This window comes from Schistocerca gregaria, chromosome 1, assembly GCF_023897955.1.
Source record: "Schistocerca gregaria isolate iqSchGreg1 chromosome 1, iqSchGreg1.2, whole genome shotgun sequence".
Lineage (NCBI taxonomy): Eukaryota > Metazoa > Arthropoda > Insecta > Orthoptera > Acrididae > Schistocerca > Schistocerca gregaria.
This window is the reverse complement of record NC_064920.1, coordinates 167,545,811-167,572,896: the sequence shown is the minus strand read 5'-3', so window position 1 is coordinate 167,572,896 and position 27,086 is coordinate 167,545,811. Positions and strand designations below refer to the sequence as shown.

Here is a 27,086-nt window from a genome sequence, read left to right as displayed (position 1 = left end):
TCACGTCTCTTAATTTGGCGTTTATTTGAAGGAGTTTTGCACCTAAACTTGTTTTGAAATTGTTCGGTACGCCTGTACAGTAAATGAGCAAATTTTAAAATATTGTACAAGGGAAACTGGTGTGTACAAAACTTGTCACTCCCGCTGTAATCTGTGTTATGTATTTCAAGTCCTTCAGCTAAATTGGATTTATCTGAATATTGTTTTTAAGATTGAAGTGCTGTCAGTTTGTTGTTAAAAAATTTGTTTAAGAGTTACTAAATGCATTTTTAAGATAGCGTTGGGGATTTTTAATTTTTTTATCAAGAGAAGTTAACAAGCTTGAGACAAAAACTTTTAATAATTGTTACAATTGCTTTGGGCTCAAATTTGACTCCACTGTATGACCACTATCTTACCCGTGAAACTGGATCAGTGTAAATATTATCAATTAAGAGTAAGCATTGTAATGCCTACCCTTTAAAAAAAAGAACACAATAAAAAGGGTAGGACAATATGTTTTTAAATAACTGTTGAGTAAGAACAGTTTTTAATAAATTTGTTTGAAAGGATGTCTGAGCTGATGTTAGCCCGGCACCTTACCATTCCCACCATATCAAAAGCTATCGATTCAACCCACTTGGGATTTAGGATCTCCCAAGATGGAAAAACACTGATGACTGCCTGAACACGAGTTGGCACATGACGATACTATCACATGAACGTCTGACTCGCTGCTTACACAAATGAGAGCTACTGACCAAAGCAATTCCAGTATTGCAAATAAAAAACTACTACTGACAGCGAACAAGGCGCCAGGCTCTGGCGGGTTTTCTATAACAAATGGTTCAAATGGCTCTGAGCAAAATGGGACCTAACATCTGAGGTCATCAGTCCCCTAGAACTTAGAACTACTTAAACCTAACTAACTTAAGGACATCACACACATCCATGACCGAGGCAGGATTCGAACCTGCGACCGTAGCAGTCGCGGTTCCGGACTGAAGCGCCTAGAACCTCTCGGCCACCGCCGCCGGCTCATTGCATATCACTCTTGTTTAGAAAAAGCACAAAATTATGGATGCACCGAATTTTAGACCAATATTGCTAACGTTAATCTGTTGCAGGGCCCTACAGCAAATTTTAAGCTGCAATATTATTATGTTCTTGGAGGAAACTAATAATCTTGTAGAGACTAGAATGATGGCAGAGGTGAGAATGTCAGCTGCTAAGACTGTCACAGCGAGAAATAAATGCTACGAGGATAATACCAAAACTAAGGTCTCGTATTTTTTTATTTAAGTACGTAGACCTGTGTATTTCTACAATCGTTTACATCAGTTTACAGCTTGAACATTTAGCTATTTTTCGACATAATCATCATTTCTGTCGATGCATTTTTGTAGACGCTGTGGCAGTTTTTGTATGCCCATGTCATACCGGCTCGCCGCCATGCTGTTCAGAAGGTTATGAACCTCTTCTTTCACCTCGTCGTCGGAGCTGAAACGCTGGGACCACAATTAACGCTGACAGGTACTGTGAGACTCTGAAAAAACTCAAACGGGTAATTCAGAACCGGAGAAGAGGAATCTCGAGCTAGGGCGTACACATTCTCCATGACAATCCTCGCCCACACTTCGCTAGGCAAAATGTTGCTCTCCTGCAACAGTTTCAGTGGAACATAATCGCCCACCCACCCTATAGTCCTGTCTTGGCGCCCTGTGACTATCACCTGTTCGTTGTTAAAAGAACATTTGGCCGGAAAGCGATTCAGCTCCGACGACGAGGTGAAAGAAGAGGTTCATAACTATCTGAACAGCCCGGCGGCGAGCTGGTATGACATGGGCATACAAAACCTGCCACAGCGTCTACGAAAATGCATCGATATAAATGGTGATGATGTCGAAAAATAGCTAAATGTTCAAGCTGTAAATAAACCACTGTAGAAATAAATAGGTCTATGTATTAATTTAAAAAAATAGGAGACCTTATTTTTGGAATTACCCTCGTATTCAATCCATTTTTATTTCTACATCCTAACTGCTGTATTTATTGCATTGTACTATAATCTTAGTACATTTCAAAGCATCAAAGCTCCATAATCAGCAACATAATACAGGAATCGATGAAAAGAATACCCACATTGACAGAGTGATAGTTTAATGATGTTAAAAACTTTCAAGGATGATGGAGAAGGTTAACTGTATCAATTTCAGGTAAGAGACCCTGGTATGGAGACGGCCGAGTCGAAAATTATAAGCGGAAATTGTTCTCATTTCACTGACAGTGAATCTTTTTTACTGTAAGCTCTTTGCTTTCCTTATTGTAGGAGCCCACAAGATGGAGTCTCCTACGTAGGTGTAGGATAGTTGAGCAGAGGTGAGGAGATGTTGTCCTGTGGAACCAATGAGATATCAATCAGTTAACACTTCTTTATTTCCGACTGTTTTTCAATCACTTTGTCTACTTCCCGATGTCGCTTAGTAGCGGTCATGCTGGGTCCGCGCTAGAAAAAGGCACGTCAGCGCCGGTAAAGAATTTGCAGGTGCAGCCAGCCTTTGGCGTTGTCCGGGGTCAGTGCCGCGTCCCGGTCTTAAGAGGCACGGCTGCCGGAGCGTCTATCTAGTGTGGCGTGGCTATGGACGTCTGTCGGAGCCTCAGCGCGTTCGTTGAGTGTAGCTGAGCTTAGGCTCTGCCACAGAAATCTGCATTCCCCTGTTGTCGGTTGTCAATATACGACGTGTACGCAGAACACCCAACAACGACACAGATGTTAGCCTGCGAGGCAGTCCCAGCACACAGTTGGTGAGGCAGTACTTGTACTGCCTAGGGACGGTGGCACAGGCGCCCTGCTCCCAAGCAGAACAGTTGGCAGACGTGGAGATCGGTTCTTCATTCCCGGAAAATTGGCGCGGCCACCATCTTCGCGTAGTCACTGGTGTGGCCGGCATGAATGGAGCTCGCAGGCTTGAAGCTGCCTATACAGCGCCAAGGCTGCAGACTCATACTAGTTGACTCCAAGCTGGCAGAAGCTGATAACAATTTGTATCATTCATCAAGTCATCCTGCAACTAGTAGAGCGGGACTTACATTCGTATCAGTGATGGAGGTGGTGTGGCCAGACTCAGAACGCTGAGTTCCAGTTTTTTGAGCCCATCGGCTTTCTTGGCTGGCCTTATGTTTAATTTCAAGGCTACAGAGCGTTCCTTTATGCAAAGTTTGCAGCCTGAAAGGAGCCCTTGCGTCGCCCCTAAGTACAGTTACTACTCACACAGTCGAACGCTGTGTCTGCTCTGGACTGTTTTTTTTTTTTTTTTTTAAGTGCTGAATGCAGTATTTCTGATATTCTTTCTCGCACAGTCTGAGGCAATAAGCTCCTTGATCACTTGTTCTTCGACTCTTCCGAATGCTGACACTGGTTAGGGTACCGTTACATATTCGACGGGCGTGCTCCACTTAGCGTCGTCACTGTCGGTTTCAACAAAATGAACAAGTGTTCATACCTCATAAGGTATGCACTTTAGAGCCCATATTTGCTTTGGTCCATGGCACCACCTCTAAAAATGTGGAAAGAAAAGAGGTTGCAGTAGAAGACGCCCACTGTCAGAGATATCGGAACGACTTTCGCTTATAACTTTCCACTCAGCCGTTTCTGGACCAGGGTTCCTGGACTCAAATCGATACACTTACTCTTCTCCGTCATTCGCGAAAGTCTGAAATATCATTACGCAACCACCCGGTAGATCATATGTAAATGAGGCTGTGCATCTATCCATCAACAAGTGTAAAAACACCTCGCTCGAAGTCAGCTTGGATTTGACATGTTTTAAAAAGTCTTGATAACTGGATGATCTGTCTCGTGCTCAGATGATTCGAGTATACCTACTTGAAGTTGTTCTGTACAAATATACCGAAATTACACGTCTCAGGTGGAGACTTGAGGCATCGAACACTATGGCGGATAGGGTGGAAATTTAAAAATACAGCTATTTCTACAAAGAAGTGGGAAGGAACTAAATAGCATTTGCCTTGCACCGTAGAAAAATTCCTCATCTGAAAATAACCAAGCGTTTCGGAAAAAACCGCTCATGTCACACACACCTAACTTCATACACGTAAGATATCGTGCAAATAGAAGGTGTAGGTGAATGGGTAAATCCTATCTTCCTAGATTTCCGAAAAGCATTGAACACTGTGTCACGCTTTAGACAAATAACCAAGATACTATCATACGGACTATCTTCACAGATATGTGATTAGTCCGAAAAACCTTTGACTAACATACCTCAGTACGTTACACTCGAATTGAAACAAAAGGAACATGGCGTGTTTCCAAATTACGTCTCGTATAGTTATTGACCTCAGTATAAATAAACTGTCAGACAGCATCAACACAACTATCACATTGTTCGCTGGCGACTGTAAAAAAATGCAGAAAGACTTGGACAGAGAATCCAGTTGGTATAAGGTATGGCAACACTCTTTCAGAGTGCATAAATACACGAAATGCCCGTAACGGAGAGGAAGAAGCCGTCTCTGTTCAACTGCAGCACGTGTGGTCAACTTCTAGTGTCTGTTATATAGTTTAAACATCTAAGTGTAATACAGTGAAGCTGTATGAAACGGGAGGAACACAAAGAAGGGGTGGAAGGTAAGGCGAATGAGAGACTTAGATTTAAGGTAAGTCCAGTGCATCTGTAAACGAAGTCGCATGCAAGACTTTAGAGCGACTAATTTAGAAAACATATCTAGCGTTTTAAACTCAGCGCGGGGTGCAGTGATTACCACACTGGAATCGGATTCGGAAGGACGACGGATCAAATCACCGTCAAACCATTCAGATTCATGTTTTCCCTGATTTTCCTAAATCGCGTAAGGCGAATGCCGGGTCCGTTACTTTGATAAGGGCACGGCCAATGACTTCCCCATCGTTTCCGAACACGACGTTGTGCTCCATCTCCACTGACCTGGATGTCGACGGGGCGTTAAACTCTGACATTCTTCCATCTAACGTTTTAACTCCTTACCAAATTGGCATCACAGCGAACCACTTTAGGGACACGCTGCAAGGATCCTAACAAAGCAGTACAGGAGATACCAATATCTAAGAAAATGTTCAAGGAACGAAAGTGTGGATGTCCTGAAGAAAGACGACGTTGCTTCCAAGAAATATTGTCGGATAAAACTACAGAAACGGTATTTAAGGAATATATACAATAACTTTGGTGTCACCACGGTACATTTCGCGTAGGAATCGCAGGAATATGACAGGAGGGTTTAGATCGTGTATCGTGGCATGCAGAGTCATTCCATACTCGCTCATTATGCAATTGTACAGAAAATTTCGAATATTGGTACGAATTTTGGTAAGAAATAACCTCCATTGTGCTTATGGAATATATAGATACACTAGGGGAATAACTGCTTTGTACGATCTCCGGCTACAAGACATCATCCTGTCTGATGATATAGCCTCACTAAATTCATTCTGAGTCTATAAACTTGAAAAGACACCATCTGCGTTGTATGAGGCACAGCGATGTCCACCAATGAGAGGCCGAGAGTCAAAACATCGCCATCAAAGCTCTAGTAAACACAGTAGACATTACTCAACTATAAGAGGAACGCGACAGCAGGACGACGCTATGGAGACTGGGATCTGCAACTGACAAGAAACCATTGCCCTGATGGTACTTCATCCCATGGACGACGGGAGGAACACTGAAAGGAGGCCTGAAACACGCGGGATCCCACGGAGCAGAGGGTGTAGACTGGGCAAAGTAAAAAGACGGGGGCTGTCTCCTGCACCCCCCCCCCCCCCCCACACACACACACACACATACACACAAGCAAACACTAAACTTCTACATTACCGTCAGAAAGAAGATGAGGCTACAATCATCATATGTTCAGAAATAAGTCGTCCACCGTGGCGGGAGTTCAAACGCAACACATCTTTCTCTTCGGCCAATTTCGATTCAAGAAATTCGGAATTACACTACTGGCCATTAAAATTGCTACACAAAGTAGATGACGTGCTACAGACGCGGAATTTAACCGACAGGAAGAAGATCCTATGATATGCAAATAATTAGCTTTTCAGAGCATCCACACATGGTTGGCGCCGGTGGCGACACCTACAACGTGCTGACATGAAGAAAGTTTCCAGCCGATTTCTCATACACAAACAGCACTTGACCGGCGTTGCCTGGTGAAACGTTGTTGTGATGCATGGTGTGCGCAGGAGAAATGCGTACCATCACGTATCCGACTTTGATAAAGATCGGATTGTAGCCTATAGCGATTGCGGTTTATCGTATCGCGACATTGCTGCTCGCCTTGGTCGAGATCCAATGACTGTTAGCAGAATATGGAATCGATGAGTTCAGGAGGGTAATATTGAACGCCGTGCTGGACCCTAACGGCCTCGTATCACTAGCAGTCGAAATGACACGCATCTTATCCGCATGGCTATAACGGATCGTGAAGCCACGTCTCGATCACTGAGTCAACAGATGGGGACGTTTGCAAGACAACAACCATCTGCACGAACATTTCGACGACGTTTGCATCAGCATGTACTATCAGCTCGGAGACCATGGCTGCTGTTACCCTTGACACTGCATCACAGACAGCAGCGCTTGCGATGGTGTACTCAATGACGAACCTGGGTGCACGAATTGCAAAACATTACTTTTTCGGATAGATCCAGGTTCTGTTTACAACATTATAATGGTCGCATCCGTGTTTGCCGACATCGCAGTGAGCGCACATTGGAAGCGTGTATTCGTCAACGCGATACTGGAGTATCACCCGGCGTGATGATATGGGGTGCCATTGGTTACACGTCTCGTCACATCTTGTTCGCATTGACGTGACTTTCAACAGTGGAAGTTACATTTCAGATGTGTTACGACCTGTGGTTCTATTCTTCACTCGATCCCAGCGAAACCCTGCAATTCAGCAGGATAGTGCGCGACCGCTTGCTGCAGGTCCTGTACCGGCCTTTCTGGAAACAGGAAATGTTCGATTGCTGCCCTGGCCAGCACATTCTCCAGATCTCTCACCAATTGAAAACGTCTGGTCAATGGTGGCACAGCAACTGGCTCGTCACAATACGCCAGTCACTACTCTTGATGAATTGTGGTATCGTGTTGAAGCTGCATTGGCAGCTGTACCGGTACACGCCATCCAAGCTCTGTTTGACTCAGTGCCCAGGCGTATCAAGGCCGTTGTTACGGCCAGATGTGATTGTTCTGGGTGCTGATTTCTCAGGATCTATGTAGCCAAATTCCTTGAAAATGTAATCACATGTCAGTTCTAGTGTAATATATGTGTCCAATGAATACCCGTTTATCATCTGCATTTCTTCTTGGTATAGCAATTTTAATGGCCAGTAGTGTAGTTGTCGGACATCGTGAAATATTCCCGCTTTAGCACCTTTAGTTTCGTGACGTTGCGATACGCGGCAGCGCTATACGAAGCATTCAAAATGGCGTCTGTAACCGAGGTGCGTTCCAAGCAGAGAGCTGTAATTGAGTTCCTTTTGGCGGGAAACCGGAGCATCCCTTTCCGAGGGTCTAAAGAGACGTGGAAGTAAACTAAAGATTCTCGGGCGAGGCGTCTGCCATCACCACAACAAGGTCGCGCACACCTGTCCGACCTCCCACGTGTCGGACGGCCGCGCACTATTGTGGCCTCTGCAACGTTAGAACGTACGGACACACTCATTCGAGGTGACCGACGGATCACAAACGCCTTGCTGCTCAGCTGGACGTTCCTGTTGGTAGTGCTGACACACACGTCCAGTAGTTGGGGTACTCAAAAGTGTGTGATCCCTGGGTTCCTCGCCACCTAAAAAGAGACCGTAAAGCCGTCGCACACGGACCGTGCAATCAATCGTTGAGCGTGCCGAGTTTCTGAGGTTATAGCGTGGAATAGCACGTACCAGAGTCTTTCCGAACGTGCAGAGCAATGTCTGGCGTGTCAGATATTCTGAGCGTGCGTCTGAGCGTTGACCAATGAGATGGCACAACGACACCTACGTCACATGCACGCCGTCTCCATTCAGTACAGAATTGAGGCGCCATATTGAAATTCATTTCAAGCTTAAATGTACCAGGTGATCAAAAAGTCAGTATAAAATTGAAAACATAATAAATCACGGAATAATGTAGAGGGGTACAAATAGACACACATGCTTGGAATGACATGGATTTTTATTAGTACCAAAAAAATACAAAAGTTCAAAAAATGTCCGACAGATGGCGCTTCATGTGATCAGAATACCAATAATTAGCATAACAAAGTAAGACAAAGCAAAGATGATGTTCTTTAGGAAATGCTCAATATGTCCACCATCATTCCTCAACAATAGCTGTAGGCGAGGAATAATGTTGTGAACAGCACTGTAAAGCATGTCCGGAGTTATGGTGAGGCATTGGCGTCGGATGTTGTCTTTCTGCATCCCTAGAGATGTCGGTCGATCACAATACACTTGCGACTTCAGGAAACCCCAAAGCCAATAATCGCACGGACTGATGTCTGGGGACCTCGGAGGCCAAGCATGACGAAAGTGGCGTCTGAGCACACGATCATAACCAAACGACGCGCGCAAGACATCTTTCACGCACCATCTATCGGACATTTTGTGAACTTTTCTTTTGTTCTAATAAAACCGCATGTCATTCCAAGCATATGTGTCAATTTTTACCTCTCTATCTACATTATTCCGTGGTTTATTAAGTTTTCAAATTTATACTCACTGTTTGATCACCCGTTATATATGCTGTTTCTGAGCACCAGCAAATTGAGAATCACTCGAAAATCCGTAATTAACTGTGTGATTCGTTACAATGAGAAACATCATATACGTGGCAAAAGAATTATTGTAACTTGCGTATTATGACAGTAGGCTATTTGAAGGCAGCCACACACGGCAGATCCACCCAAAACGCATTGTTCTTGGTACAATTTGTTATAATTAAATTTCAATTAGTAACATTTCTTTAATTAAGGTTTACAGTAATGGTAATATAATATGATTAGATACAAAGGGCGTGTTGTTGGTTTAGCGTAATGAGTAGCGTCACTGCCCAGTAATGAACAATTTGTTGGGGCGGTGGTTCGCGCCTTGGCACTGACACCAACATTCGCTTTTTTATTGGGTTCTGATACTTTATTATTAGGTTAATATAAATGTATACTACAATATTTGATGTTATGTAAATATAAGTTCACCTTTTTTGAGGGGTGACTGTTCGATTGGCTTAATCTACAGGACAGTTTGCGCTATTTGTATAAGATTTTTGCTCCTTTTTTTTTACGCTTCGTAATTCACATGTTGCAAAGTTTCTCCTACTGGGTAGGCGCAGTGATCAAGTAAGGCTGACCTTGGGGTTTTACTAAAATATCGGAATGTTGAAATAATGTTTATCTTATGCGGAGGAGTATTCCAAATTTGTACCGCACTGTTTGTAATGGAACTTTTATAAGCCTGTGTGCTTATTGATTGGACATGATACTTTCCTTTTCGTGGACGATGGAGGATACGTGCGTTGTAATACAGCTAACGTGGAAATTTTACGGCGCGCCCGTTGAGTAAACAGTGGAATTTACGAAGTAGAAACATCCCTCAACTGCCGCTGCAATGCGTTGCGATCGCGTACCACGTTGAGACTCACGTACCGTGTGCACAAGTCGCATCGTTCCTGAGCGTTCAGCAGCACGTTGAACTTGGCACGCTCAACGTTAAACGTTCGACAGCAAGGTCCGTGTGCCGACGGCTTAAGGACCAATGAAGAAGAACCATCCGTGCGAATGGCTTGCGCGTTACGATGCTGATCGTCACATTTCCTTTGTCGTACACTGTCACAGGCGCTGAAATACTGCATTCTTCTTCATCATCCACCGTACAGCCCGGATCTAGCACCTTCCAACTTCCATCTTTTCGGTGCACTCCGCTGGAAGCGGTACGTGGATATGGAGAGTTATTGATGCAGCTATACGATGGCCCTGACGTCGACTATTGGAGTGGTATCAAGCGGGAATACAGGCCCTCCCTGTAAGTTGGAGTAAGGCCGTCGCAGTGAACAGAGATTACGTTGAAAACTAGCAGTATCTAGCCAAACGTGAGGGGAATATTATGTTGTTTTGGAATCCTGAATAACACCAACCTGCTATGATGCAGGCCGGCCGCTGTGGCCGAGCGGTTATAGGCGCTTCAGTCCGGAACCGCGCTGCTGCTACGGTCGCAGGTTCGAATCCTGCCTCGGGAATGGATGTGTGTGATGTCCTTAGGTTAGTTAGGTTTAAGTAGTTCTAAGTTCTAGGGGACTGATGACCTCAGATGTTAAGGCCCACAGTAATGGAAATCACAGATTACACAACAGAAACAAAAGTACTTTTTTCTAGCTGTTAGTTTCACCAGCAATTGAGGATCAAACCACAATTTCTACAATTAATGGAAGTGCTACCATCATTTTTCCACTGACGCGCGTGCCCAACATCAGAATACAATTTCCAGAGAGATCGCCAGCCCGCTTTAAACCCGCTGCAGGTTCGGTTACGGACTCTTCCCTGATTTGTGGCCCTGCCGGAATTCCCGAGCAACTCAATACGTCAATTTGCGAAGACGGATCGCGCAGTTAGCCGCAGCTCTCGGCTCCCCCCTCTCGATTAATGCAACAGCAATTACGGAACGCTCCAACGTACGGCGTTTGCAATTGTTCTCTGCGCTACGAGGGGGCCAATAAACACATTACTCACACAGGGCTATTACATTCTCTAACTTCATAAAAAGTTTCTCTGTTGTAAAAATACGAGAAACAAGACCTAGGAAGCAGTAGCGAGACGTGTTTTGCTGGACTTCTGCCTCGCATCTGCAGATATAAAAGAGCTCTCATAATGAGGGCTTAAATGTAGCAGCAACATGTAATACACAAAGCAATCTAGTTCTAGACTGCTTCGTGTATTCCGTGTGGACAGAGACCGAGATTTCTGCAATTTCACTTGCAAGTTGGATGCTGCTGGTAGAGGCTATTAGAGTTTGTAGACAAGCAGCACGGCAGAGCGAGCATAACCGAATTAATATAACAAGTTATATCAGCCACAGTTTCAGCGAAATGTAAGCCATTACTGGTTTCCAATCTCATATGCCATCTTCTCTTTTACAAAAATTGAAGCATCTTTTCAGTTCAGTCAACGCACAACGCGTTAACATCGTTGACATGCCTCAATATTAGAAAATGAAAGACAGCAATGGAAGGGAGAGGGGGAAGAGCTTATTGTAAATTTATGTCTTAGACATTAACTAAGCAGAAAATGTGTTTTGCTCTTTGCAATTCTAAATATAAGTTGGAACGGCAGACATCACTAATTTCTTCAATTAAACGGCATCTCTGCCTAGAAAAAATAATTAGTTATAACTCTTCAACAGTTGCTCTATTTCTCTAGAGACTAGATGTCTGCCCTTACATCTACAACCACATCCTTACTCCGCAATTCACACTTAAGTGCTTTGCATAGTGTTCGTCGAATCGCTTTCTGATTGTGTGTGTACCATTCCACTCTCGAACAGTGCGCGGGAATAACGAACGCTTAAATCTTTCCGTGCGAGCACTCACTTCTCTAATTTTATGGCAATGCTCAATTCTCCCTACGTGGGTGAGCGTCAACAGAATATTTTCGCATTCGAAGGAAATGAAATGAAACGCTCTTACGGCGTTATTGGACGAGACACCCCACCTGTGGTTGTTTGGCCGCCTAGATCAAGACTTTTTGTTTGATGTCACTTCGCCGACTTGGCGTCGGTGACGATGAAACTATGATACCGACCGGGAATCGAACCCGAGCCCTCACATGGCAGTCAGCCGCGCTGACCACTTATTTTAACATTCATAAAACTTTTTTCTATTTAGTATATATGTACAAATAGCAAGAATTACTAACAAATGCTATATTATTTTTCGTTTCAGTTTTTCCTTTCGAAATGTTCCGTCTTTCATTTCATTTCCTTGAATATCTTTTCGTCATTTAGAGTTCGTTTTGTTTTTGTTTTTAGGATATTTTTCCTTCCGTCTGTTTTTGTAATGCTTTCAGTCTTCTTGTGAAACTTAGATTTGTTGATTTCTTTCTTCACTGTCTATGAGCTTGTTGTTTGACGATTAATCTCCAAAAATAAATAATTTTATGTTACTAGATGGCAAATTTTTATAAAACGCAAACGCTTAAGTGTAGGTTAACGGTCTGCACTGGTTCTAATTTGCAGTGAAATGTTTGCTGTAGTTTGATTTTTGGAGGACTTTATTTCGTAGTTTGGGGGTCCCCATTTTATATGGAAGAGGTGACAGACCATTATCGTACGAGCAACGCAAATAAACACTTTATGGTTGTAATGTTGTTCACAATTTTAACATTATTAAGAGTTTAATAGAGAGACTATGATGAAAAACGAGACATGAACAAAAGGAATATGGTGTAGAGCATACTGAGGGATAGTTCAATTAATCAGTTCATCTCAGCTACGGAGATGGACGCGTTCGGAGAACACAGTTGCTGAAATTTCTTCAAAAGATCTCGCCCCAATGAAAACACCTTTGCTTTAATGATCTCCACCTCAACTCGCGTATCATAATCGTCACACTCTCTCATCTGCTTCCGGATAGTAAAATACGAGCTGTCCTTCTTTCGACATTTTCGGCGTTCTCCGTCAACCCTATCTGATAAGGATCCCGCACTGCACAGCAATATTCCGGAAGAGGATGGAATAGCTCAGTGCTGGCTCTCACTTTAAAAATAGTGAATTTCTTAAATCTACTAAGTGTTCTGCCAATAAAACACCGTTTTTAGTTCACCTTCCCCACAACATTATCTATGTGATCGTCCCAATTTAACATTGCAGACCTGAATTTTTCTAGAGGAAAGAAACTTTTTCTTTATTGATGATGCTCTGACATAATTTTTAATGACTTCACATACAAGATTTATACAAAAATATGTAGCCGTCTGTAAACCATACTTGGCTTCATTTTGTGGACTATAATTACGAAATATTTTCTATTGTAATAAATAGTAAAATGGTCATTCAATAATTAGCACAATAACAGTATTCAATTATGCAGTGGAATACAGCGAACCATTCAGATCCGTGTATTCTGGAGGTCACGAGATGCTACGCTCTGTTACACTGACTTGCTGATATTTTCTTACCGATGTCCAACAATTGGCAGCATTCACAAATGTGTAACTCAGATTTCCTTTGGGAACAAATGCTTGTATTGCAACTAAGATACAGTAAAAGTTGATGTAAAAAATTATAGCCAGAGGGTCTGAAAGGTTTAAGTTATTCGTAATAGTAATTCCTTTACACAGCCTTTATATCTGTGTGATATATAGTGTATCCGAAAACTAACGGATTCCTTTTAGTACTCGTGCGGACGACGGCGCACTTTTCATTGTTTAAGGTCAAATTGCCAGTTTCCGCTACATACAGATATTTTATCTAAATCGATTCGTAATTGGTTTTGATCTCTTAATAACTAGACGGTAAATGACAGCATAATCTGCGAACAATCTAAAATGCCTGTACAAATTATCTCTTAAGTCACTGTTTTAGATTACTAACAGCAGAGTACCTGTAACACTGCTTTCGGGAACGCCAGACGTGACTTCTGTTTTACACGATGACTCTCTGCAATTAGTACAAACTGCGACCTTTTTGACGGTAGATCACAGCTGCTACGATACTCCATAAGCACGCTATTTGATTCGAACCCACTTGTGAGGAAATCAAGAAACTATGGAAATACACAGTCATAGTCTACAGAGAAATAATTGATGACTGGGTATGTTGCGAAATTATACGTTTATCTTTCGCAAGTTAAACACACAACAAAACATCATTGCATCCTCAATCGATTACCTAAAATGAACTGAAATGTCCGACAGGTGTCGAAAAAGAAAAGTGGAAACACACATCCATCCCGTGAACCTGGACTGGACTTCAATAAAGTGTACGCCCTCCATGAAAGTTTATCACGGCCTGACACCACTTGGCCTGCTCCGTATAAGTCTACGGAGGTCAGCCTGCGTTATCCGTTCCCATTCTTCAAAGTGAACCCATGAGATTTTTTGGAGAGTCTGTGGTGGAACAGGACGACCACGAACACGTCTGTGAAGCATGTCCCACGTATGCACGATGGCGTTTAGGTCGGGACTCACGGTCCGCCATTCCATTATTTCAGTGTCCAGGCTTCGCAAGATACATGGGCTCTGGCATTAGACGGAATTCAGTACCAACGTGTGCAGTAGCCACATGGTCCAACAGAATCTGTTCGATGTACTGCCTGGCCGTAAAGCGACCACAGACAACGACAAGATCCGTATGGCTGTCAACAATGAAGTCTCCGCAAATCTGTCGATTTTCTGGACAACATTTCGTAGGTACCGCTCACCAAGGGTCTCCGCACATGAACACACGGCCATCACATTGCGTCAGAGAATATCTGTTCATTACAGTCAGATTGGACGCAGCGGCTGAAGTGGCCTTTCTGAGATCGTCTTGCACTGGTCTGAACCTGTACGAGGCAGCAACGCACAGATGGCTAGATATCGGCCTTCACGTGCGTTGTAATTTGTCGGTGACCTTGTCCAACTTGCCTTGCGTATACTGACCTGCTCCCTTTAGGGTGTCCGCAGTTTATGGATAACACATGGCGAGGTATTGGCACCTGCAACAACAAGACCAAAAGATCCTTTATGAATCAAATACGCACCCCTTACAACTTGCACTGCATTAAGATGTCGCATTTCATGTGCTTTGGTTGATTACAATGTCCACAAATGACAACTGCCATCTGTGTGTATAACTAGGAAACACTGGGACACCAGTACTCACTTCATTGCGCGGGTCAAAAAATGGTTCTGAGCACTATGGTACTTAACATCTAAGGTGTCAGTTCCCTAGACTTAGAACTACTTAAATCTAACTAACCTAAGGACATCACACACATCTAAGCCCGAGGCAGTATTCGAACCTGCGGCCGTAGCAGCAGCGCAGTTCCGCACTGAAGGGCCTAGAACCGCTCGGCGCCACAACGGCCGGCGGGGGAAGTGTGTGTGTGTGGGGGGGGGGGGGGGAGGGGGGGGGGGAGTGCTACGGCTTAGCGCCAGGATAAGTAACTCCTCAAGTGCCGGAAGGTATCCAAGCACCACAGCACCTGCCCTGTTCCAGACATCACTGCAACATTTTGGTCCTACTTCTCGCATTACATTGTGCAATTCTGGCTTTGAAAGATTGTTGTGTAAGCTCTTAATCTGCAAAATGCATTTCCCTAGACAAAGCCATCAGTTGACTCAGCGGATGTCCGCCACGGGCGATAATAGGAACAGTAGGGTCCCGGCTTTGTGGCTTGACCAGCTACACTCCACCTGGCGGTGAGTAAAAAGGCACACCCAGGATAGCGATGTGCCAAGTGCCGCCAGCGGAACACGCTGTGACAACACTGATGATTTTAAAACTCGTTGCTCACTCTCAGATATACAGGGAAGAATTCCTTTAACTTAAGATACCCATTTATGTTTCCTACGCTTAATTCGTTGTTTCTTAATACGAGGATAGCGTAACTAGTTACTACGAACGAACATCAGGTAGCATGATGTTTGAGTCTGGTGTCAGTAGGAAGACACTTGAACTATTGGAACTTTTGGTTATGTCCCTGGTGTAATGAAATATTAATAGCTAGAGTCGTTGATTATATATGTAGTGTGCTCGGATAATACAGGATACATCATAACTGACACCGAAAACTGTGGTCATTGTGAAGCATAAACGTTCCAGTAAAGCCGTTTACTAACTGCTTCAAATGTGTTACGAGCCGCCACAGTTCTGCATGAAATACCGTTCTAGTTAGCTCACATGTATTTGAAATGCAAACTGTTCAGTTAAGTAACCACCTAATTGGGCTAAAATTTCACCCAAGGACAATGGTTAAGGAATGTGGCAAACGTGCATTGAGGCACCAGCACATATTGATGCTGATGAAACACGATTATGGTACATCTTGCATTTAGAGCTTTGCTAAATACAAACAATTCATAATGTTAAGGCATATTATGAACTTTTTCCATTTTTGGTGATAAAAGTGCTATAAATAATAAATAATAAACCATTGGAATTCCTTAATAGTAGCACAGGACCACTCTGACTCCCCCCTATCCATTTCATGCAACGCTCCTCCTATCAGCAGCCTACTCGCTCTCTGTGCAATGGGACAACGAGCAACGAGCTCATCTGTAGAAGCCATGCTGCTGTAGCTGATCCTCTGGCAGCTGTCTAGCGTTGCTATTCTCCCTACACGGGTAGTTGGTGCACAGTACATCTACATCTACATCCATACTGCGCAAGCCACCTGACGGTGTGTGGCGGAGGGTACTTTGAGTACCTCTATCGGTTCTTCCTTCTATTCCAGTCTCGTATTGTTCGTGGAAAGAAAAATTGTCGGTATGTCTCTGTGTGGGCTCTAATCTCTCTGATTTTATCCTCATGGTATCTTCGCGATATATCGTAGGAGGGAGCAATATACAGCTTGACTCCTCGGTGAAGGTATGTTCTCGAAACTTCAACAAAAGCCCGTACCAAGCTACTGAGCGTCTCTCTTGCAGAGTCTTCCAATGGAGTTTATCTATAATCACTGTAACGCTTTCGAGATTACTAAATGATCCTGTAACGAAACGCGCTGCTCTCCGTTGGATCTTATCTATCTCTTCTATCAACCTTATCTGGTACGTATTCCACACCGGTGAGCAGTATTGAAGCAGTGTGTGAACAAGAGTACTGTAACCTACTTCCTTTGTTTTCGGACTGCATTTCCTTGGGATTCTTCCAATGGATCTCAGTCAGGCATCTGCTTTACGACGATTAATTTTATATTGTCATTCCATTTTAAATCACTCCTAATGCCTACTCCCAGATAATTTATGGAAGTAACTGCTTCCAGTTGCTGACCTGCTACATTGTAGCTAAGTGATAAGGGATCTTTCTTTCTATGTGCCGGCCTGAGTGGCCGTGCGGTTCTAGGCGCTACAGTCTGGAGCCGAGCGACCGCTACGGTCGCAGGTTCGAATCCTGCCTCGGGTATGGATGTTTGTAATGTCCTTAGGTTAGTTAGATTTAATTAGTTCTAAGTTCTAGGCGACTGATGACCTCAGAAGTTAAGTCGCATAGTGCTCAGAGCCATTTGAACGATTTTTCTTTCTATGTATTCGCAGCACATTACACTTGTCTACAATGAGATTCAATTGCCATTCCCTGCACCATGCGTCAATACGCTGCAGATCCTCCTGCATTTCAGTACAATTTTTCATTGTTACAACCTCTCGATATACTACAGCATCATCCGCAAAAAGCCTCAACAAACTTCAACAGAAGCCCGTACCGAGCTAATGAATATTTTGAATAGCAACGGTCCTACGACACTTCCCTGCAGCACACCTTAAATCACTCTTACTGCTGCGTTCTGTTATCTAGGAACTCTTCAATCCAATCAAACAATAGGTCTGATAGTCCGTATGCTCTTACTTTGTTCATTAAACGACTGTGGGGAACTGTATCGAACGCCTTCCCGAACTCAAGAAACACGGCATCTACCTGGGAACCCGTGCATATGGCCCTCTGAGTCTAGTGGACGAACAGCGAGAGCTGGGTTTCACACGATCGTCTTTTTCGAAACCCATAATGATTCCTACAGAGAAGATTTCTAGTATCCAGAAAAGTCATTATACTCGAACATAATACGCCTTCCAAAATGCTACAACTGATCGACGTTAGAGACTTAGATCTATAGTTCTGCACATCTGTTCGACGTCCCTTCTTCAAAACGGGGATGACCTGAGCCCTTTTACAATCTTTTGGAACGCTACGCTCTTCTAGAGACATACTGTACCACTCTGTGTAAAATCTGACTGGTATCCTATCAGGACCAGCGGCCTTTCCTCTTTTGAGCGATTTCAATTGTTTTTCTATCCCTTTGTCATCTGTTTCGATACTACCATTTTGTCATCTGTGCGACAATCTAGAGAAGGAACTACAGTGCAAAAAAATGGTTCAAATGGCTCTGAGCACTATGGGACTTAACATCTGTGGTCATCAGTCCCCTAGAACTTAGAACTACTTAAACGAAACTAACTAAGGACATCAAACACATCCGTGCCCGAGGCAGGATTCGAACCTGCGACCGTAGCAGTCGCGCGGTTCCGGACTGAGCGCCTAGAACCGCACGGCCACCGAGGCCGGCAAATAGTAAGCAGTCTTCCTCTGTGAAGTGATGCCCACTGTAGACCACATCGCAGTTACCATCTGCGAGTAGCATTGCCGTTACCTGTCGTAAGGTGGATGAGTGAGGCTGTCACAGCTTGCTCGCACTGCATCTCGCCATCTAGTGCTGTATCGTGCCCCTGAGACAGGCACCCAGCACGCGTGGTCATACGTCAATTCAACTCCGTACATATACACACCATCGCCGGATGTGTAAATGATTAAAGTTGTAATTCTCTGTGACAGGTGGAACGGCGAATAAAGTGCATTAACGTTGTTTCTGTTTAGTGTTGTTACCAGGCGCAGTAGGATGCATAAGGGGGATGAACAGTGTCAGATACTGACTGATCAATGATAAGGACACGGAGGTATCCGTTCTTGTGTAAGACAGCGTTATCAGCACCTGACACTGTTTGAAAGACGTCTCATTGTGTGTCTTCTTTTGTCCTGATGGTCGAACCGAGCAGTATCCAGATTTGTAGTGCATTTGGATGTCACAGTAGTTTATTGTTGGACTGTACAGAAACGTGAGGTCATGTACACTAATTGTAAAGCTTCCGGTCGATGGTTGGTTGGTTGATTGGTGTTGAAGGGACCAAACAGCAAGGTCATCAGTCCTTTGTTTCAAAGGCGATCCATTCGGACGGATTTACATCTCAGAAGAGTCATAAAGGCTAAAAAACGTAAAAGTGTTGTCAATGGTGAAAACAAAAGGAGGGAAGTCACCAAGTGGGCAACCCTAAGGCTATGCTAGAGGCAGGAAATGACCCATCTCTGATGCAGAACAGGCAAGACCACTTGCTATTTAAAAGCATTCAACCGCAAAAGTGCGTATTGTGAAAGGAGACTAACCAAATCTAAAAGGCGATAAAAACAGAGTAAAAGGGAGAGAAAAGTGGATCTTGGCCAGAGAGGGGAGTCACCGCCCTTCCCCCACTCCAGAGGGAGATTAAAAACCTTAGAACTGAAAATAAAAACCACTTTCACGGAGGAAACTGAGAACCAGTTTCATCATCCGGGAATCGTCTGCCAATATTAAAAGTAAAGTGCAGGGAAGTCCGTATTTAGTACGCAGAGTCTAAAGAAGGGGGCATTCCACCAGAATGTGGGCTACTGACTGGAAGGCCCCACAACCACAAAGTAGGAGTGGCTCATTAGGCAAAAGAAAACCTTGGGTCAGCCGGGTATGGCCGATGCGGAGACGTCAAAGGGTGGTCGAATCCTTTCGGAAGAGGCGGAAAGAAGAACGCCAAGGGACATGTGTCACCTTAATCGCACGAAGCTTATTAGACAGGGAGGTAGCCAACCTAGAGTTGGCCCATGGTTGAGCAAAGTGGGATTTGATAAAAAGCCGTAAATCAGCCACAGGAGGCGCCCAGCCAAACGATCAGCAAGGTCATTACCTGGGATAACCACACGGCCAGGAACCCAAAGGGTCAACGGAACAAGCAGCGTGGTGAAGATCAGCGAGACGGTCATGGATGGCCGAGACCAAGGGATGACGGGAAAAACACCAGTCAATAGCCTGAAGGCCACTCATTGAGTCTGTACATAACAAAACATGGTTGAGTTGGGACTGCTCAATAAAGGTAAAGGCCTGGGAAATTGCCAACAATTCCGCAGTAAACACCCCACATGCAGCTGGCAGGAGATGGTTTGCTATGCCAACAGAGGACGTGAAGGCGTATCCCACACGATCAACAGATTTAGAGCCATCGGTGTATAAAACAACAGCATCCCGAAACTCACATAAAATTCCCGAATCCGGGGCCGAGGGACTATCCGGGGAGGTGGAGGGGGGGGGGGGGGGGGGAGAACGTGGGAGACAAGACAAAGAAGGAATCTGAAAATCACGGCGAAGAGACGCAAGGCTGAGCCTAACCTGTAAACCCGCCAGATAGCGGGAATCAGGGGTTCTGGTCGAACGCGTATCACCACCCCAACTGAGGATCCCTATATTGTGTCCATTCATATATCCACCTGCCATCCGACAACACAGAATGGAGTCCCTCCAACATTCTGTGGCGTCCCACGTCAATCATCGGAGAGTACGGGATTACTGTCCCAAGGGTAGGCTATCAGAAATCTCAGAACACAAACGACTCCCTTTAAAGTGGTGCCGAGACCGAGATGCATGGACTGCTGGTGAATGGCATCGAAACTTGTTCAGCGACGAATCGACGTTCTGAACTTTGCAGGATGGCCATCGTCGGCGCCAATGACAGCAAACTGGGGGAGGTCCGATTCTTCCAACGTTTTTGAGATCCACAGCAGTGTGGCTCTGAATCATGGTGTGGGGAGTCATCAGGTACGACTTCCAGTCAGGGTTGGTAGTGATTGAGGGAACTTCGACAGCACAAGGATACGTCACGGATATTCTGCACCCTCATGTTTTACCTGTCATGATGCTATTTTTCAAAACGACAATACTCGTCCACACATGGAAAGTTTCTCTGCGAACTGTGTGTGTGATGGTGAGGTACTCCCACGGTCAATAAGACACCCATACCTGTCCCAAATAGAACAGCTGTCTGACCAGCACATATGTGAAGTCCGTCCTAGTGTCAGTATCTAGGATATCACGGACTAGTTAAGACAACTGTGGGCCATCTTTCCTCACGAGAGGATACAGTGGCTTTATGACACCTCTCCCAACCGAATCAGTGCGTGCATTCAGGCCAGATGCGATGAAACATCTTACTGCTAAATCCTTTGCAAATTTGACTCGATTTTTAATAACTGAAATTGTATCACATACACTCTCAACTAGTCAAGTTCCGTTTCATCATTCCCTTCTCGATGCTTCACTTTTTTCTCCACGCACTGTATTACCAATATCGTTCAAAGGAAGCGATACAGCTATCTCCACGTTCTTTTCTAGAATGGCATCATGTTATGTAACTGGATGTGTTTTCCAGATGTACTGTAACTGCTGCAGTCGACAGCGATGACTGACTCAGAATTATGTCTTAATTTTCGTAGTGTATATGAATCTGGATTTCACCCGATGGAAAATGTGGCGGTTCCATAGGGTTGAACTGTTGAACAAGTACCTGTAATGTGAAGAAACCATACGTCGATCAATTGGACTGAACACATACGGACGATATAGGCAAAGGGCTTACAACCATTAAATCGCCATCGTGTACGGCTTATCTACAATAGGTGTATTACCATAAGATAATTATGCTGGACGGTCTGATACACAGTATGCGGAGCCACTGTGCATCACATAGTGCTATACAGACAATCACATTTCTGTTGACGCCCAGTTTGCCGCCAATGTCTACACCGAATACTGAAAGTGTTACAGCGGATGATTGATCCCCCAGTACACCACGAATCCATTCAACACTGATACATGTTACAATTTTCCCAACGCATCTCTTAGTGGTAATATCATGGCCGTTCCTCATGCTGTTACGTGGTTCTAGCAGATCCATAAAATCATGGACTAGACTGTAAATACTGAAGATTGTAGCTGATGTAGAGGTAAAATCAGATGGTACCAATATTTGATACCAATCAAAACTTCGTTGCAGTGCTGAGAGGGAAATAAGATATTAGAGAGGGGAATAAGATATTAGGGAGGGGAAGCTGCCTGTCAGGAAGTTCAACAGAACGTTTTTGTGCCTTAACTATCCCGACCACAACTGCATGCCTGTGGCGACATAATCAAAAAGAAACGAATGTTCTATGAAGCGGCTTGCTCTCTTTCTCACTGGGAAGGGATGTGTCGCCCGGAGATTGCGTTTGCGCACGATCCGAAATTGGTACTATTACCCGGGACGAGTTTGTGGGGCGTGTCATAATCGTTGCCTGTTTTCAAGCAAGACCACAACTGTCCAGTCAGTGAATCTCTGCTGAGGCATTAAATCTGTTTGCTTAACGTGCAATACAATACGTTTATTGCAGCGCTCGCAGACTTATGTAGATTAGGATATGAAGACTTGATTGCATCCTGGCGTTTTTGTTACGATCCAACGTTAGGTCTTTACAGTTATTTCAGCAGACAGATACAATCACTGCCAGGTACTGTAAAAAGACTATGGTCTTAACTTTAGACAGGATATGCTTCAGAGCAGGATATGTTCAGGTCCGATGTTACGGAGTAATGTGTGTTAGAATAATACTGGTGCAAGGATACTTAGCTATAACGTATCGTCTTTGTTTCCTGGTACGTGGAATATGGTATGCAAGTATCTACCTAATACCGAAAGCATATTGGAGTTGCACTCTACAATATACGTTAAATATGTTAGCAGTATTATTTTTAGCCACCTTACCACACTGCCACGTATATACGCAGATGTACCGTACACTCTGCTAGTCCTTCTGCAAACTGTACTCAGGGAACAGCTGTTGCAGAGCGTAAAACAGTAAACGTACAGAAGATGAGATAAACAGACACTTTTCTGTCTCCTCTCCGATGGCAGTTAAGAGTTTAATAACAATGGGCTATACGACAGTCCGAGCAAATCTACTTTCGAAACGTTCCACCGTCTTCACGACGTGCTTCCGTGATCAGCGTGTTAATGCGAGGGTTTAAAAAACAATGTCTTTCAGTAAAAGACGTTGTTCATGGCGTAAATGGCTGTCATTCTGAACAACAGCCACTCATGGTTCTGGGAAATCTGCAGCTTGCGTTTTAATGTTGCATTCGTTAGAGGAGACAAGAGAAGGGAACAGTAGAGAACCTTACGGGTGGAAGACACTACGCCAACACAAACGGAAAAGACCAGGCAGCTTTTATTTCTGCACGCAGTGGTGCGGAAAGAAGGCAGCTCTTCTGTTATTCTAGGAGCGCATGCCAGTCTCCACGCTACCCGAATCCATCTCATTAAAATAGCGCAAAAAGCAATCGCAGCTAAAAGCGAACCTTCCGTCCGCAATGGAACTTGACAAACCCGCCTAGCGTAACAAGTATCCCGACTTAGCTATGGCTTTTTTCTTACGTTCGGGGCCTACCTCGTGCTGAAACTAAGTGTCAATGAAATAAATTAACAGTCTTGTACAACCTCTCTACAGAAGAAGGACAGCACTTACGCTGAATAAAATCTCTCCGACCCTTCCGTCTTGTTTTAACATAAAAACAGTAAAGCGCCTAGGGTTGTAAGTTTCATTATTTTTAGTCCACTTCCTCAGAATACAACACTACAGAAAATTGATTTTTTGTGCGTTTTTAGTTATTCTACAAAGTTCTATAGACTTGGTTGCAGGGGAACCAATACTTTTACATACGAGTTTCGCCACTCTGCGGCATCATCAGGAAATTTTAATATTCATCACAAATTCTGTGGCACATGAAAAAATTTTGATGACGTCCCGGAAGGGGAAAACGCGTCAATAAAAGTATTGTTTCCCCTATAACCAGACTGTCTTTCTTTCGAAATACACTACGTGACAAATGTCATGGGATACCTCCTAATATCGTGTCGACTCACCTTTCACCCGGTGTAGTGTAGCACCTAGACCTGCCATGGAGTCAACAAGTCGATGGAAGTCCCCTGCTGAATCATTAAACCATGCCGCCTCTATAGTCGACCACAACTGCAAAAGAGTTGTTGGTGCAGGATTTTGGGTACGAACTGAGCTCTCGATTATGTCCCGTGAATGTTCAATGGAATTCATGTCGGCCAATGTGGGTGGTCAATCATTCGCTCGCATTGTTCGGAACGTTCTTCAAACCCAACTCTAACAATTGTGGCCCGGTGGCATCCATAAAAATTCCATAGTAGTTTGGGAATATTAAGTGAATGAATGGCGGCAAATGGTCTCCAAGCAGGCAAAACATAACCATTTCCATTCAATGATCGATTCAGTTGGAGCAGAAGATACAGTCCATTCCGTGTAAACACAGCCCACACCATTATGGAGCCACCACCAGCTTGCACAGCACCTCGTTGACAGCCTGGATCCCTGGCTTCGTAGGGTCTGTGCCACACTCGAACCTTGCCAGTACGTTTTTCCAACACAAATCGGAATTCATCTTATCGCGCCATGCTTGTTCAGTAGCCTAAAGTCTCACCGTTGTGGTCACGAGCCCAAGAGATGCACTGCAGGCAATATCGTGCTTTAGTAGAGGCACTCGTGTCCGTCCATTTCTACTATACTTCATTAACGCCAAATTTCGCAGCACTGTCCAATCGGATGTGTGTGTGAGCACTGACACCTCTACACAAACGCCGCTGCTCTCGGTCGTTAAGTGAAGACCGTCGGCCAATGCGCTGGCCGTGGCGAGAGGTAATGCCCGAGTGGTATTCCCGGCACCCTCTTGACACTGTGGACCTCTAAATATAGAATTACCTAACCGATTTCCGAAATGGAACGTCCAATGTGTCTAGCTCCAACTACCATTCTGTGTCCAAAGTCTGTTGATACCCGTTAGGGGGCTATAATCACAACCGAAACCTTTTAACATGAATCAACTGAGTACAAATGACAATTCCGCCATTGCACTGCCCTTTTACACCGGATGTACGCGATACCACAACCATCTGTATGTGTGCATATCGCTATCCGATGACCTTTGTCACCTCAGTATACTATCCACGGTTGCTGTACCAGTAACGCCATGGAGTGGGAAGATCTGCAAACAGAGATACGTTGATGTCAACAACGACCACACGGACGCCTACACCTATAGATTCGACATCGATATCGGCGGTTTTGAATTTATTTTAGATGCGTCTCTTTCCGAACCCATACTCTTCCGCGACTTTTTTTCTCCCCCCCTCCCCCCCCCCCCCCCCCCACCCCGCCCCGCCCTCCCAAATTGGAAGTCACACAGAGTGAAACGGACCAATCAAAACATATTCATAAAGAATTGCGCAGTTTTCGCTATGTTATAGCGGAAAATGTGGTGTATTTTGTAGTATAAGCGAATAATTTTGTTAGCTGTAGAATTACGAAATCAACGTTTTTATAAAAAATGGAACCCTTATACTTTTTCTGTGACACTGCGAATAATTTTTTTAGCTGTAGAATCACGAAATCAACGTTTTTATAAAAAAATGGAACCCTTATACTTTTTGTGTGACACTGGAAAGAGCCTTCGCAGACGAATGCAGTGACATACTATGCGTGGAGCTAGATAAAGTGTGGGCACCGTTATAACAGCGCCGCAAACTACGCCCGTGCCATCCACGGAAAAGGTCCCTATACAGTCTTACGTTTTCCGTACTGTACCAAACGTGAGCAAACACTGCATTCAGGAACACTTCGTGTGCTTACCTCTGCACTTGAATCCCATCAGCCCGTTCTCTCCTGTTTTGCCTAAGAGGCAACTTGTTCGTGAAGCTGTTTCACAACGTATACGATAGTCGAAAATGAGATCAGGATTTCAGTTTGTGGTGAACGTCGCCAAACTGTCACAAAAGCGGAGCGAATGTACTCTGAAACATAACCTGTTCGGTAAAAAGTTTCAAAGAACAGTAAGTATCAAAAGCAAAGTACGCCAACGAAAAAGAGCAGCAACTGATGAGAATTGCATCTAACATTCAGGCAGTGACAAAATACAATCGGCATGTCTAAACCAGACAGTTAAAATGACTGTTTTAAGCCAAAGACGTGTTAGCAAATACTACATTCAAACGCATTTCATCTTTTCTACAGTTCTGTCCATTGCCAACTTCCTGGCAATAAGCTTCAAATTAGGTCCAGTTATCCTCAATTATTTGTTGGCGGTATTCCAATCGCTGCTTCCCCAGCATTTTCTACCTTCTACAGCCCCCTTTAGTACCACAGATTTTATTCTCTTATGTCACAACACAGATCATAAAATCCAGTTCCTCCCTCCTTTTCCATATCTCCTTTTCTTCGTCTGCTATGAGAAGAAAGTCGTCATTCCTTATCAGCCCATCTGATTTTCGACATTCTTCTGTAGCACCACACAGACGCTTCGATTCTGTTCCTTTCCTACCGTAGAATGCTGTGCTCAAAACGTACATCCTCGGAAATTTCTTCCACAAATTGCGGGCTACGTTTGATACTACCAGACGCAATTTGGCCAGGAATGGTCCCTTTGCGTGAGCTAGTCTACTTTTTATGTTCTGCTGACCTGACCGTCATGTGTTATTTTGTTTCCAAAGTTGCAGAATTCCTTAACTTCGTCCACTTCGTGATCACTAATTTTTATGCTAAGTTTCTCACTGTTCTCCGTACTGCTGCCGGCCGGGGTGGCCGAGCGGTTCTAGGCGCTTCAGTCAGGAACCGCGCGACCTCTACGGTCACAGGTTCGAATCCTGCCTCGGGCATGGATGTGTGTGATGTCCTTAGGTTAATTAGGTTTAAGTAGTTCTAAGTTCTAGGGGATTGATGACCTCAGATGTTAAGTCCCATAGAGCTCAAAGCCAATAATCCGTACTGCTACATCTCATTACCTTCGTTTTTCTTCGATTTACTCTCAGTCCATATTCTATACTCATTAGACTGTTCATTCGATTCAACAGGTCTTGTAATTCTTCACTTTAACCGAGAACAGCAATGTTATCAGCGAATCTTATAATGGATCCCCTTTCACCTTGCAGGTGTCCTTTTGCTTCCTCATCCACCATACTCACTAGACTTTGCCCTAAGTGATTTTCATATGTTTGGACCACTCAAAGACGCACTGGGAGGAAAGAAGTTCCGTTCTGAGGTACCCCACGTGGTGCATGAGTGGTTGAGCTGACTACCAAAAGCATTTTTTTTTTTTTCAAAGGAATTTTTGCACTTTGTAAGCGCTGGAGGACTTGCATTGAGCGTGGGGAGATTATGTTGAAAAGTGATATAACTTTATACCACTTCTGCACAG

General features: G+C 44.2%; 1 protein-coding gene across 3 annotated transcripts in view; it reads right to left on the bottom strand.

The window, feature by feature from the left end:
* The window catches only part of LOC126336125 (protein-tyrosine sulfotransferase-like), an 859,377-nt gene that overhangs the window by 222,247 nt on the left and 610,044 nt on the right, over nt 1-27,086 (bottom strand). Inside the window, exon 6 of one of the 3 annotated variants that reach the window (XM_049999633.1) lies at nt 14,653-14,708. The exons of the other annotated variants lie outside the window; for them this stretch is intronic. The gene's annotated coding sequence lies outside the window, so the exon portion shown is untranslated. The remainder of the gene's footprint in view (nt 1-14,652; nt 14,709-27,086) is intronic. 3 annotated transcript variants of the gene reach the window in all.